Source organism: Talpa europaea (assembly GCF_964194135.1).
Source record: "Talpa europaea genome assembly, chromosome: 2".
NCBI lineage: Eukaryota > Metazoa > Chordata > Mammalia > Eulipotyphla > Talpidae > Talpa > Talpa europaea.
This window is the reverse complement of record NC_140068.1, coordinates 77,240,940-77,254,491: the sequence shown is the minus strand read 5'-3', so window position 1 is coordinate 77,254,491 and position 13,552 is coordinate 77,240,940.

The window sequence follows — 13,552 nt, the reverse complement described above, 5'->3', positions numbered from 1 at the left end:
AAAGAATAATTGAAGCTGTATGAAAGTCACTAAAAAAAATGTAGTCTGAGCATAGACGTGGAGGAGGAAGACCTGTGGTCAAATCTTGCATATCAAAAAGTGAACATCAAAATTAAAGTATATTTGAAAATTTATTCTGAATCTTAGTTGGTGGGGAGGAGACCAATTTTTTTTACTTGTTGTGATAGTGAGTTAACACTGTCACCTAAGAGAAGACAAATGAGCTGGGGAAAATAGCTAAGATATCAAGCATGTAAAAGATGAATCAGCATGCAGTTCTTCTTCCTTTCGCGATTCTCAACCAAACTGAGAACACATAAACCAAAAGGAAATTGAAGTCCCAACTTTATTCAGGGTAAGTCAGATTGAAGAACATGGCTTAGATCCAAGGCCAAAATGGACTATATTATTCCTTTTCTCCTTACTCAGCATGCCCACTCAGTCACAGCTGAAGAGTTCTCAGCCTTTCTAAAACTAGGACAGAAAGGAACCCTACTTGTACTACTTACTCAGAAACCAAAGGTTAAAATGAGCCACTCCTCAAGGCATGCAACATGAATGAGTAGGAAACAGATCATGCATGAGAAGGGAAATTTTATACATCAGCCTTGACCGTTAATGACTATAAGCTCTCTACAATTTCCTTCTATACATCACTAAATCATTCCACCTCCCAATGATAAGAGTGAGTAAGGTGCTTTAATAAACTGGCAGAAACATCTTCTGCAGTACTTCCCTAGAGATGAGAAATTGGACACAAATTCAGATGTTATTGATTAGGAAGAAGAGCCCACCTTACACTGGTTAGAGACCAATTAAGAGAAAGGGAGAAATTAAAGATGACTCAAGTTTTGATCGGGGTGGAGGAACAGTTTTGAATAAAGATGACAAACTTAATTTTAAGCCAGTTGCAGTGGAGCTGTTGGAAGGACATCCATGTGAAATTACCCAGGAAGCCAATGGAAACATTTGCGGAGAGTTCAGAATTAGAAAGACTGGGAGTCATCAACATAAATTATAATCTAAGTAATAAACATGGGGGGAAATGACAAAGGAATCGTAACTAGAAAGAACTGAAATCTGAACTTTGGAGCTGGCTTCCAGCTGTAAGACAGAGTAGAGCAGAAGGCAAAACCATGGAAATCAAGAGGAAAGTAGTCCAATTTAGTCACTTATTAGATGTACAAATGTGAGGTTAAGGAGGGCAAGAACTGAGAACTATACCTCTGCAAACCCTCCAGAGACCTGATTCATTGCAGTGGGAGAGGCTAAAACCAGATGTTAGTGGATTCAAGAGGATATGGGAGATGAAAAAGAGCAAAGAGCAGTTGTCCATAATCTTAAAGCTGAGTGAAGGCCAGGAAAAAAAAGTCCTTTTGTTGTAATAGGACTACTTGAACAAGTTTCTAGGAGCCAGCAGTGAGAGGGAAAGAGTTGAAAAGAGGGAAGAGGACATATTCTTGTGAGGTTTGTGCTTTAGCAAATTGTTTTAACATATCTTGAGTCCCCAGCTTGGTTCTTTCTGCTCTTAGGCTGCTTTTGACTCTGCAGAGTTAAACCGTCCCTGATTAATTATAATGCCTCCCTGCCATAGTCTCCTCCCCACCAACTAAGATTCAGAATAATTTTTTAGAGAAAATTAAGGATTACCTTGGAACTTAGCCCAGGTTGTCTGTAAGCTTTTACTGCAAACCTCTACTGGAAGTAAATAAATTACTTAACTGGTAATCATACAAGAACATTATGTTGAAATATTACCCCCTTAAAAACAAGTTTAGGTAAAAATGACTAAAAATAAATTATTGTAAATAAATCATAGCACTTTTGGACTGATGACCTATTTGTACCTAAGTGAAGTTTTTTACTCTCAGATTTAAGTTAAAGGATTTGAGAGGACATCTAAGTAATAACCTGTTTATCCCCGAATTATTTTTCATGACTATCTCTAACCAGGACATGTACCCACAATATTCATGTCCATATATCAAAAGGTAAAGGAGCTAGAGCATCTGAAAGAACTTTTAATGTAATTTTGGAGGTGACCTCCAGCCACCAGGATCTAGAGAGCTATCATGTGGATGGGTCACTATTTTTTTTATTTGGTATTTGCAGTAATATGTCATTATCAGCAAATATTTCCTGGCAAAGGACTTTATATTCATTTTACCATAATAAATATTTTTAAATTAATTTAAAGCCATCATTTTGAGAGAAAATATTTCAAATGGATTCATCCCAAATTGTTCTTTCAACATTTTAGAAAGTTTAGATCCTTGTTAGGACTTCTTGTCCTATGATAATTCTATGGGGGGACTATGTCCCTTTTTTGAGCATTACAGCCTCCTTCAAAAATTCTACTGAGAGGGCCTCCCTGGTGGTGCAGGCGTTGAGGACAGTGCTGTCAAGCTACTGCCAGCCACTGCAGCATGGGTTTGATCCCCAGCTGGCCAGGGAACAGCCCTCATGGCCCAACAGACCTCTCCTGTCTCACTGGCTGCTCCCCTCAGCAGTGTATTTCAGTGCATCTGCCTGCTGCTTCCCACTCTCTCTGGTGAATCCTTTCACCTCCCACATCTCTGGCTTGCACCCCAGTTCTTGTATGCATAAATAAATAAATCTTTGGGGAAAAAAAGTCTGCTGAGTATGGGAGTTTAAAAACATCAAAATAATTGAATTCATCTAGTCTATAATGCTTTGCAGACAGGTTTTGGAAAGTAATCATTTATTATCCACAAGCAAATAGAATTCATTTATACAGTTTCCACACTGAGTGTGGGATTAGTCATGCAGGAAAGTACTAAATCATTTGACCAGAAAATTTACTCATAGTTGTATGAACTGCCAATGGAAAATTCAAGAGCTGTTCATAAATCAAATTATAAAACTCTTAGAGTTATAAATCACTGAACAGTATACTTCATTATTATTCAGATAGTGTAAAATATTTCCGCCATTTCTAAGAATGGGCAATTTTCTTTTTTTTTTTTTTTTTTAATTTTATTGTTATATTCCCCATACAATTGCAGCCCCCCCATTCTGACCCCAATCCCTCCCCTCCCGCCCCCGCCCCCCTAAAAGTGTCTCTGGTTCATAGTTTTTTGTTGATTTTGATTTTCACTTTCTTATAGTTATTCCTTTTCCTGGTCCCTTATTTAAGTTTTCTAGATTCCTGCTATGAGTGAGACCATCCGGTATTTTTCTTTTTCTTTTTGGCTTATTTCGCTGAGCATGATCCCTTCCAGCGCCATCCATGTTGCTGCAAATTGCATGTGTTTATTTTTTTTGAATGCTGAGTAATATTCCATGGTATATATGGACCACATCTTCTTGATCCAGTCATCTATTTTTGGGCATTTGGGTTGTTTCCAAAGCTTAGCTATTGTAAACAGTGCTGCTATAAACATAGGGGTGCAGGTGTTCTTTGGAATTGATGTTTCTGTGTCCTTTGGGTAAATACCTAGGAGTGGAATTGCTGGATCATATGGAAGTTCTATGTTTAGTAGGTCCAGAAATCTCCACACAGCTTTCCACAGTGGTTGGACCAGTTTGCACTCCCACCAACAGTGTAGAAGAGTTCCTTTTTCTCCACACCCTCGCCAGCATTTGTTGTTGCTAGTTTTTTTAATATGTGCCATTCTCACTGGTGTAAGATGGTATCTCATGGTAGTTTTGATTTGCATTTCCCTGATGGCAAGTGATGTTGAACATTTTTTCATATGCCTGTTGGCCATTTGCATTTCCTCTTCAGAGAAGTTTCTTTTTAGCTCTTCTGCCCAAGGAATGGGCAATTTTCAAAGCAAGTTTGAAAGCTAAAGTTATTGCCTTCTAGATCCTAGTTAAGAGTATAAGTTACAGGCATTTCCACATTATAAGTGGAAAAAGAAGAAAGAAGTAAGGCAAAAGGTTTATGTTTTCATAGTAAATAGATAATGAGATGAATAAAACTTTAATTAATGTCTTAACAAAATGATAGCTAAATTTTCTTAATTTCTCTCGATAATACTTTGGAGGACTTTCACAGTAAATGTTTTGTGCTGTTAGATTTGTATATTAATGTATCAGCTTGCTGATAGCCTGAAAGAATACCATCACTGAAAGAGGAAGTAAGTGTACCAGAGGGAAAGAATTGTGAGGAGTACCTGATAATTAACAAAAAAGGTTTGAGTAATACACATTCCAAAGGTTATTGAAATTATCCAAATATGATAGCATCCTTTGAACCTAGGAACAGAAAGAAAAGTACATCTTAAGATGTCTTTGTAGCCCCAAATATCAAGTGCAAAAGGGAAATATAGTAGTAGAGTTTTTATTTCAAAGGGGAAAGTCAAAAAACCTAAAGTCTATTCATGTTAGTCTGATCTCTGCTGTAGGAATCCTTAACCTATAATGCAGAGATAGGCTTCTAAGGAACTGAGATAATACATAAAAATGTGGGTCTCTTTGGGGGGTCTTGATCCATAGTTTTCATTGGGCTCTTAAGGAATTATCAGAGAGTGAGAGAGAAGAGTATCATCAAAGCTGTACAAATCCACACAGGTACCAAGACTTCTGAATGCAATTTCAAGTATTTCTCTCCATTTTTCAGCATTAGCATTACTTACATATATCCCCTGAGAGTGAGCAAAATGTCTCAAGCACTATTAGTTTGTAATGAGAAGAGGTAACTCTTAAATAAACCTATAAAATAAATTAAGGGAAGTCTCCCAAATGCAACAGAATGCTGCCCACCCTAAGACTAAGTGGGGCTGGTATGGTCAACTGGGTTTTCTTGTCTTCTTAGGACTTTAAAGATTGGAAGAAAGATAACTTTCATTGGGATGTCAGTTCTAACCCTGGGAAGTGGGGGGATGTGAGATGATAAGGGTTAACTGAATTCTCTAAATGCCTTTAGGCTAGTTAGTTGTTTGAATAGATTAACCCAAAAACACTGCACCTAAGTTTTAGTCTTGAATTCAGCATCTACAAGGATCTCCATAGTAAGTTTAAGAGAGGCACCCTCTCCTACACGGGCCCAGGATCTCACAAGCTTGTCCCTGCTATTTTTATTATTCAATGAATTTTTTTGAAAGAAAATATAAAATGTATGAATTATTTTTTTAATAACCTATACATAGGTAGAGGAATAACTTGATAAAATTTGGGTGGGTTTTTAATTTTTAATGTTGCTCTATGTGATACGAAAATTGTTAGAATAAGAAGAGAAAATAATTGGTAGCAGGTAAGAGGGAAAACCACTTAAGATGATTTATTAAATAATGTGAAATATGTGACTCAGTACATTAATTTTTCTAATGCTAAACCTTTGAGAGTATGAAAGATTAAATTAATAGAAACATTGGTAAATGGTAGCCAGTTATTTCATTAATATATTAATATAGGATATATCAGGGTAGATATTTGAAGGAGAAATAGCTTGTCCTTTCATGATTTAAGATAAATTAATATTTGAAACTTGAATTAATCTTGATTTTTATGCATAGACATTGATCCTTGCATCAAAATTATTATATTTTGTGAATTTTACAAGTTGGCCTAAAGCTAATTAATGTTCTAGGATTTGATTACTTAAAGCAAAAAATATAAAGATCTAATCTTGCTCTCAATTTTCAAGATGAATAGAATGTACTACATTAATCAAAAAATGTTGAGTGAGGGCCTCCCTGGTGGCGCAAGGGGTTAAATCTTAGGACAGTGAAGCTTTCAGCAGTCACTGCAGCACTACTAGTTCTATCCCAGCCAGGGGCGTGACCCACATGACACAGTAGACCTCTCCTGTCTCACCTGCTGCTCCACTCAGCAAAGTATTTTAGTCGACCTGCCTGTTCTGCTCCCTACTTTGTCTCTGGTGAATCCTCTCATCCCATTCCCCACATCTCTGGCATGCACCCCAGCTCTTGTATGAATAAATAAATAAGTCTTTTAAAAAATGTGAAGTAGGCCTCCCCGGTGGCGCAGTGTGTTGAGTGCCATGCTCTGAAGCTATCTGCAGCCTCTGCAGCACGGGTTCTATCCCAGCTGGCGAGAATCCCACATAGCACAGCAGACCTCTCCTGTCTCGCCCGCTGCTCCCCTCAGCAGTGTATATCTGTCGTCTGCCTGTTCTTCTCCCTGCTCTGCCTCAAGTGAGTCCTCTCACCCTCCCGCGTCTCTGGCCTATACCCCAGCTCTTGTATAAAAATAAATAAATCTTGGGCCTCCCCTGGTGGCGCAGCAGTTGAGCTCTGGGTTGCAAGGCTGCCCGCAGCCTCTGCAGCGCCAGTTTGATCCTCAGCCACCAGCGAGGGTCCCACCAAAAAATTATAAATAAATAAATAAATAAATCTTTAAAAAAAAAAAGGTGAGGTAAAAGATGTTTATATGACTTATAGTTATCTAAAATAGAATTTATAGTTGATTCTGACTTTTCACTCTGCATCTTTGTTTCTAACAAATGGAGGAAAGACATGTAAATATTAAGAATGAGGAGGGAGTTGAAAACTACTACCCAGAGAAAAATACTCTTGAAACTAGTATATCTTATAAACAACTCTGTAGATGCTAAAACCATTGGAAAAATTGCCCAGAGTCCCAGAGTTTGCTCATACTTTCAGATATCCCATGCATGGCTATAGACTTCTCATAGTTCATAGGGATAGGTGACTTTATGGAGCAGGTAAATATTGTCTTTCACTGTTCTTGCCTCTGATGTCTGTGCTACTACCTCTCTGTCATAGCAGTTTTCCTGAGCACATGAAGATGAAAGTAAACCAGGCACACTGTATATTTACAAATAAGGCAAATGCAAGGTCATTTAGCCTCTGGCTCTCGTGCCAAGTCTGGAACTAGACAGAAATTGTACAAATGATGAAGCTAATAAACATGACTGGTATCTATCTATTCAGGCTGCTGTAACAAATACCCAAGACTGAGTAACTTATAAACAACAGAAATTTATTCCTCATAGTTCTGGAAGCTAGAAGTCCAAGATCAGGATGTCAGCAGGTCAGGTTCCGATAAAGCCCCTCTTCCAGACTGCAGACCATGGACTTTTAACCACATGGTCATTAGGGCTAAGGATTTCTGTGAAGCCTCCTATGAAAGTACTGGTTGAATTAATGAGGGGTCAATTCATCCCCCATCAGGACTTAATTACCCCTCAGAGGCCCCATAACTTAATACCACCTCTAAGGGATTAGATTTTCAATATATGAATGGGGGGATCATATTTAGACCACAGCGACTGGGTATAAGGAAGCCAGAAGAAATAGTGCTATATCTCAGGGCTAGTCACAGCAGAAATGTTATCAGCTCGAAATTAAAAGAGAGGGGAAAGAAAGTGTTTGTTGCAACCTGAAAGGAAACAGTCATACAGAAAAGGCTATGAGGGGGCCTCCCCTGGTGGCGCAGCGGTTGAGCCCTGGGCTGTGAAGCTGTCTACAGCCTCTGCAGCGCCGGTTCGATCCCTGGTGGCTGGTGAGGGTCCCACATGGCACGACAGACCTCTCCTGCCACCCCCGCTGCTTCCCCCGCTGCTCCCCTCAGCAGTGTATTTCATCAGTCTGCCTGCTCTGTTCCCTGCTCTGGCTCTGGTGAATTCTCTCACCCTCCCACACTTCTGACTGTACCCAGTGCTTGTATAAATAAATAAATAAATAAATAAATAAATAAATAAATAAATAAATAAATAAATAAATAAATAAATAAATCTTAAAAAAAAAAAAGAAAAAGAAAAGGCTACTAGGAAAGTCTGAAGTAACCCCATGGAAAGGGCACCAAGAGGATAAATTGTCCTAACTTACCGCTCTCCTTTCTTCTGATCTCCAGCCTGGACAATCATTGACTATACCAAGCTGGAAAGCAGGCAAGGGAGTCCAAACAGGTCAACTTCTAGACTTAGCGAGCATAATGGAGATGCTAGAGAAGGCAACAGGAGGGATAAAGAGAGGATCTCCAGCGTTTGTTTCTGAGCAGAACTATAGTCTTAAGAAACTGTTGGTGAGCAAGTCAAGACTTCAGTCTCTGAGGGAGTCTATGAGGCAGACACTAACATGGAGAATCCTGTAAAGGACTTGGTCAAGTAAAGAAAGCAAAACCCTAGTTATTGGAATTGATAGAATCTTTTTTGCAGAACTTATTCGATGATTCGTCTCCAAGTCCTTCTTTTTTTAAATTTTTTCCCCAAGATTTATTCATTTATGCGTACAAGAACTGGGATACAGGCCAGAGGTACAGGGGGTGAGAGCACTCACCAGAGACAGAGTGGGGAACAGAACAGGCTGGTTGACCTAAATACACTGCTGAGGGGAGCAGCAGGCGAATCAGGAGAGGTCTGCTGTGCCATGTGGGTAGCTTCCTGGCAAGGGATCAAACTTGTGCTGTAGTGACTGGAAACAACTTCATAGGTTGCGTCTTAACCCCCTGCACCACCATGGAGGCCTTCTAGAGTCCTTCTTTAGTCTGCTTATGGGTTAGCAACTAGGGTTATTTACTAGGATCCACTAGGGCCCCTAGTTCACTGATCTGTAAAGTGTGAATAATAATTGTACCTATCCCAAAGAGTGACTGAGAGAATTAAACCAGTTAGTACAGATTAAATGCTTAGAACGAACCCTATATATAGTAAGTACTCAGTAAGGATTAGCTATGTATTTTTTCTTAAGTGAACGAGACAGAATTGGCAATATCTAAGGATATCATATAAAGAAGCTAAATGAATTCCTTCCCTCAATAATGGTTACATACATAAAAATGTATGATATCACTGCATTGTTAAATTGGTTTTGATAAATTTATAGCTTCAGACTGTGGCCAGATAAGAATGTTTCCTTTGTTGTCCCATCATGGAAAGTTGAAAAATGACTCAGATCTTAAGCCCTCAAATACACTTAATGTTTCTTTGGCTCATGTATAATCTCCAGTCTAGTCTAAGTAATGCGATTATGGCTAGGCGGCATTGTTGAAACTAGGATCCTAAAGCATACTGATCTTCTTTTTTTATTAGATATTGCTAAAACAACTTGGAAACTGAAAATGTGTTTTGATGTCATTTGGAAATGGAGTAAAAAGTGTGAGTAGAAATTCTCCCTAATGGCCATTAGTATAATTCAGTAATTTCTAGCCAGAAGTCAAGAACACTTTGATGAGAAAACAATTGTTTTACTCAGAAGAGCGCTTAGAGTTCCCTGGGAGAAGGCACACAATCCATTCCAATTTGGTTTTCATTCCTCTAGTATAGATAAACATTTGAAAAATAACATAAACAGCTCAAGTTCCACCTTACTACAAGCTAAACTGAAACTAGTAGCCCATTTCACAAAGCACATTAGACCAGCCTCTGAATATTTAGAAAAACTTTATCACTGGTCTCCTCGCACTTTCAAACTCCTTTGGAGGGGAATCTGACCTGGGTACTACCAGGGACAGTTTATGTCTGTACATTTCAGAGCTAGGTATAGAAAGCCATTGCAGGATTTTCAGGCTTTTCTGCCCTCCTGCCACTAGGATTGCCCTGTCTGATGGGGCACCTGCATTTTGTTACTTTGTTGTAAGTTATACTGTTTACTTCTGCGGACCATGGCAGCAGTATTGGGATATTCCTCAAGAGAAGCAGGCAGGAGGGAGAACAGGAGAGAGATAAGAGGAAGAATGCCAGAGAGCCCATCAGAGTGAAGATTTGGGGAGGCTGGGGGAAGGCCTGCCAGCCTCTGCCTGCCAGCCTCAGCCTGCCAGCCACCCCCCCACCCCCAAACTGGTTGCTGTAATACATGTAAAAGCTCAATGAAAGCCTGAGAAAGCCACCAAGGGCTCCAGGACACTGCTTTACCGGGTCTGCTCAGATCATAGATATCCTAGATATCCTCCTCTATCCCTTTCTGCCACTATAGCCATCCAAAATGTTTTAAAACTTATATAATAGCGTAATTTGCTTTTATTGTAATGATGTACTAAACTTTCACTATTTTTATTTAATTCATAATAGAGGGTCTCCCTTGTGACACAGGGGTTAAAGATAGCGCTACTATCATCAGTCACTGCAGCCTGAGTTGATCTGGGCTGGCAAGGAAGTGACCCACAAAGCACAGCAGGCCTCGCCTGTCTCCCCCACGGCTCCTCTCAGCAGTGTATTTCAATAAATCTGCCTGTTCTGCTCCCCACTCTGTCTCTAGTGATCCTCTCACCCCTCGTACCTCTGGCCTACACCCCATGTCTTGTATGCATAATAAATCTTTTTTTAAAAATTCTTAATAGAGTTAATATTTAAATACAGAGGCAGATGAGACACCAGAATTATTTTGATATTCATTTAGTTTCCTTAAATTTGGTGACTTGTTTCTTAGATTTCAGAGGTATCTTTTGTTTATTTGAATTTCTGCATTAATTGTATCATTGAATTATTAAAAGTAAACCTAACTGCATTAAGAATTTATATTTTATATTTCATTTGTTTTCATTAATCACAAAATTCCCCTTTATGTGTTGTTTCACAGTTATGATGCGAATTCATAATTTCAGTGTTGCTTAGAACATTGTTTTTCTTTATTTTCTTAATTGAGGTAATATTGGGGGTACTCCCATCCGATATTACCCCTATAGTCCACTCACCACTAACTCACCCATATTCCACCACTATAGACCACTCTTTTCAAAGCTATTGGTCATAACCCATTAGTGAGTTGTGAAATCAATATAATGTGCTTTGAACTAGTACTTTTAAAAACTAAATAAACTATAGTAGATAGAATAGAAACTGAGAAAGTACATCACATGTAGTGAGGGTGAGTATATTTAATAAAACCTTGTTTTCATTTTTTGTTTGTGCCTGTGTGTATGTGTTTTCTGGATCAAAATGTAAAGTGTGTTTTTTGTTCTGAGCTGTGGCTGAAACAACATTGAAAGCCGTTGGCTGATATCATCCATCCAAACACATATCTTGGTGTCCTTGTGGATGTGGTTATGTATAATCTTGTCTCCTACAACTAGGGAATTAATGTCTCTGTTAGTGAAAAAATAAAAATAAAGAAGGGCAGATAATTACATGACGGATTTTTTACTATCAGAAACTAGCCATGTTTAATATATAGCCTTCTTCATAAAAGTGCTTCAGAATTTGCTAGTTGGCAAATAATAGAAATTTTGAATTACCCGTTTCTAAACACGTAACAGAAAATTGACCTGAAATCTACTGAAAAGTAGTCATTCTAAAGGAAGTCTGATATATCCATTCTGCTTAATCTTAAATGAATTATTTGTAAAAACAACTTGAGTGTTTTCTCTGTAATCAAATTATATTAGCAGGAGAAAACTTTAGTATAACTAGGGATAGTATAAAAACAAAGATTTAGAAACTGATTTCCCCCAGTTTTTTTATTGAGGTAAAACATATGTAAAATTTGCCATCCTAACCGCTTTTAGGTGTACAGTTCAGGGACTAAGTATATTCTCGTTGTTATACATCCCTCAACCCCATCCACCTCCAGAATTCTTTTCATCTTGCAAAACTCTGTATTCATTCAATAATAACACATATCCCTCCCCTGACCATGGTTCCTCCCAACCCCAATGAACCAAGGCTCTGCATCCATGATCATCACTAAGTAACATTTAAGAGGGCCTATCAGTTAAATCTAGCAAAACTCATTTTTATCAAATACTAACAATTTGTTCAGGATCTTATTGGTTCTACGTGTGTCTCTCAAGTATTATTGTTAATTTATTAGTAATAATGTGCAGGCATGTAAGGCACTGAGGAAGAAGATTTACAGCAGCTCACCTAATGTCCAGGAAAAGGTAGGAAGAGGAAGAAAAGAATGGTGATACAGTTTTAATTCCTTTTAAATATTATAACTGGCCTCCTAGGTCAGGCTTCAACAAACTAATGCTCATCTGGTTGCCACATGTTTTTTAAAGCCTGTAAAGTCTTTATATAGTTTTAAATAGTTGCAAAAATTAATATAAAAATAATGTCAACATATCATATGTGAAAATTATATAAAATTCACGTTTCAGTGTCTATAAACAGTTTCACTGGAATATATGCACCGTCATATATTTATGTACATATGTATGTATTTTTAGCTGAATACAGTGTGCTTTATTGGTGCTATATGACAAGGTGGGTCTCCCTAAAACCTCCCCCTTCTCCAGGAAGTCTGGGATGGAAAAGTGAAGAGGTCAGGAGATAGTTTATTGAATGATTGGGGGAAGGACTCCCCAGGGGCTCTTCCTCTTGTATTGTCTCTGGGGTTTGTGGTTCAGGGCCTTTACTCCTTGGAAACCATGCCTTGTCTTTTTACTTTCTTGACACTATCATTTAGGAAAGTAATATTTTTGTTGTGATATTTGAGAAAGCATTGCCTAAGCCATGATTACTAAATTTACTCCCACATTTTCTTCTAAGAGTTTTTAGTTTTAGTTCTCATATTAAGGTATGTGATTCTTCGTGAGTTAATTTGTGTGTATGGCATGAAGTAGCATTCATTCTTTTGCATGTCAACATTTAATCCTTGTCAAAAATCAGTTGACCATAAATGTAAGGATTTATTTCTCATTTCCATCCCAGTTATGTATATCCCTGTACTAGTACCCCACGGTCTTGATTACTTTATAGCAAGTTTTGAAATTGGAAAAAAAGTACTTTAAGTTTCTTCTTCAACATCATTTTGGTCATTCTGAATATCTTGCATTTCCATATAAATTTTAATATCATAATGACAATTTCTGTTAATGGCATATGTTACTAAACCAATAGTGTCAACAGTGAATTTCATTCATTCTGGTGGACTTGACTAAGATTAGCTATATGAATGTTTTTTGAAAGAGAAGTTGAATACTCTAACTTGTCCTGCTACACATTTCAGTAGCCCAAACATTGGTAAAATTTTACTGCAAATGTTTGAGCTCAGTACCAAGACTGAAATTTTTTCCTTCAACCACTCTTATGGAACACTGAATGACTTTGGAAATCAGCTTTTATTGCAGACTTAATAATGTTTCTTAATGAACTCATTAAAAAATTATGACAAAATAGGTAGTTATATGCAAAGCTTACACTGAGTCACTGATGTGACTCAAAAGTAATATTAAACTGCTTTTTATACTCCCCTTTCTGTCAAAAGTTAAAACAAGAAATAATGTTTTCATCCCACATGTATTTGCACTGGATATATTTTGCAAGTTAAAATTACGGTTATAGCATTTCTTTTCTAAACACAATGCCAATACAAAGGAAATTTCCATTTTTGAAAATACATTTCACTATGTGATTAAGGAGCTTCCACCTAACCTTTAAATGAAAGTAATTAATCTGCAATAAAATGACATACTAGAAGGCAAATATCAGGAGAAGAATTTAATAAAATTCTGCTAAGAGAAGAATATTCTCAAATGAAATTATGAACTCATTTCGGAAGGCATGGAATTTCTTGGTGATTTTTTTGTACCATGTTGTGAATTTGCTACAAAACATTGAATACATACTTTAAAATGGTTTAAATGATGATTTTTTTACTTATGTGAAGTTTATCTCAATTTAAAAAATTATAAGCTTAGAAGTAATATTAGGATGTGATAGTAA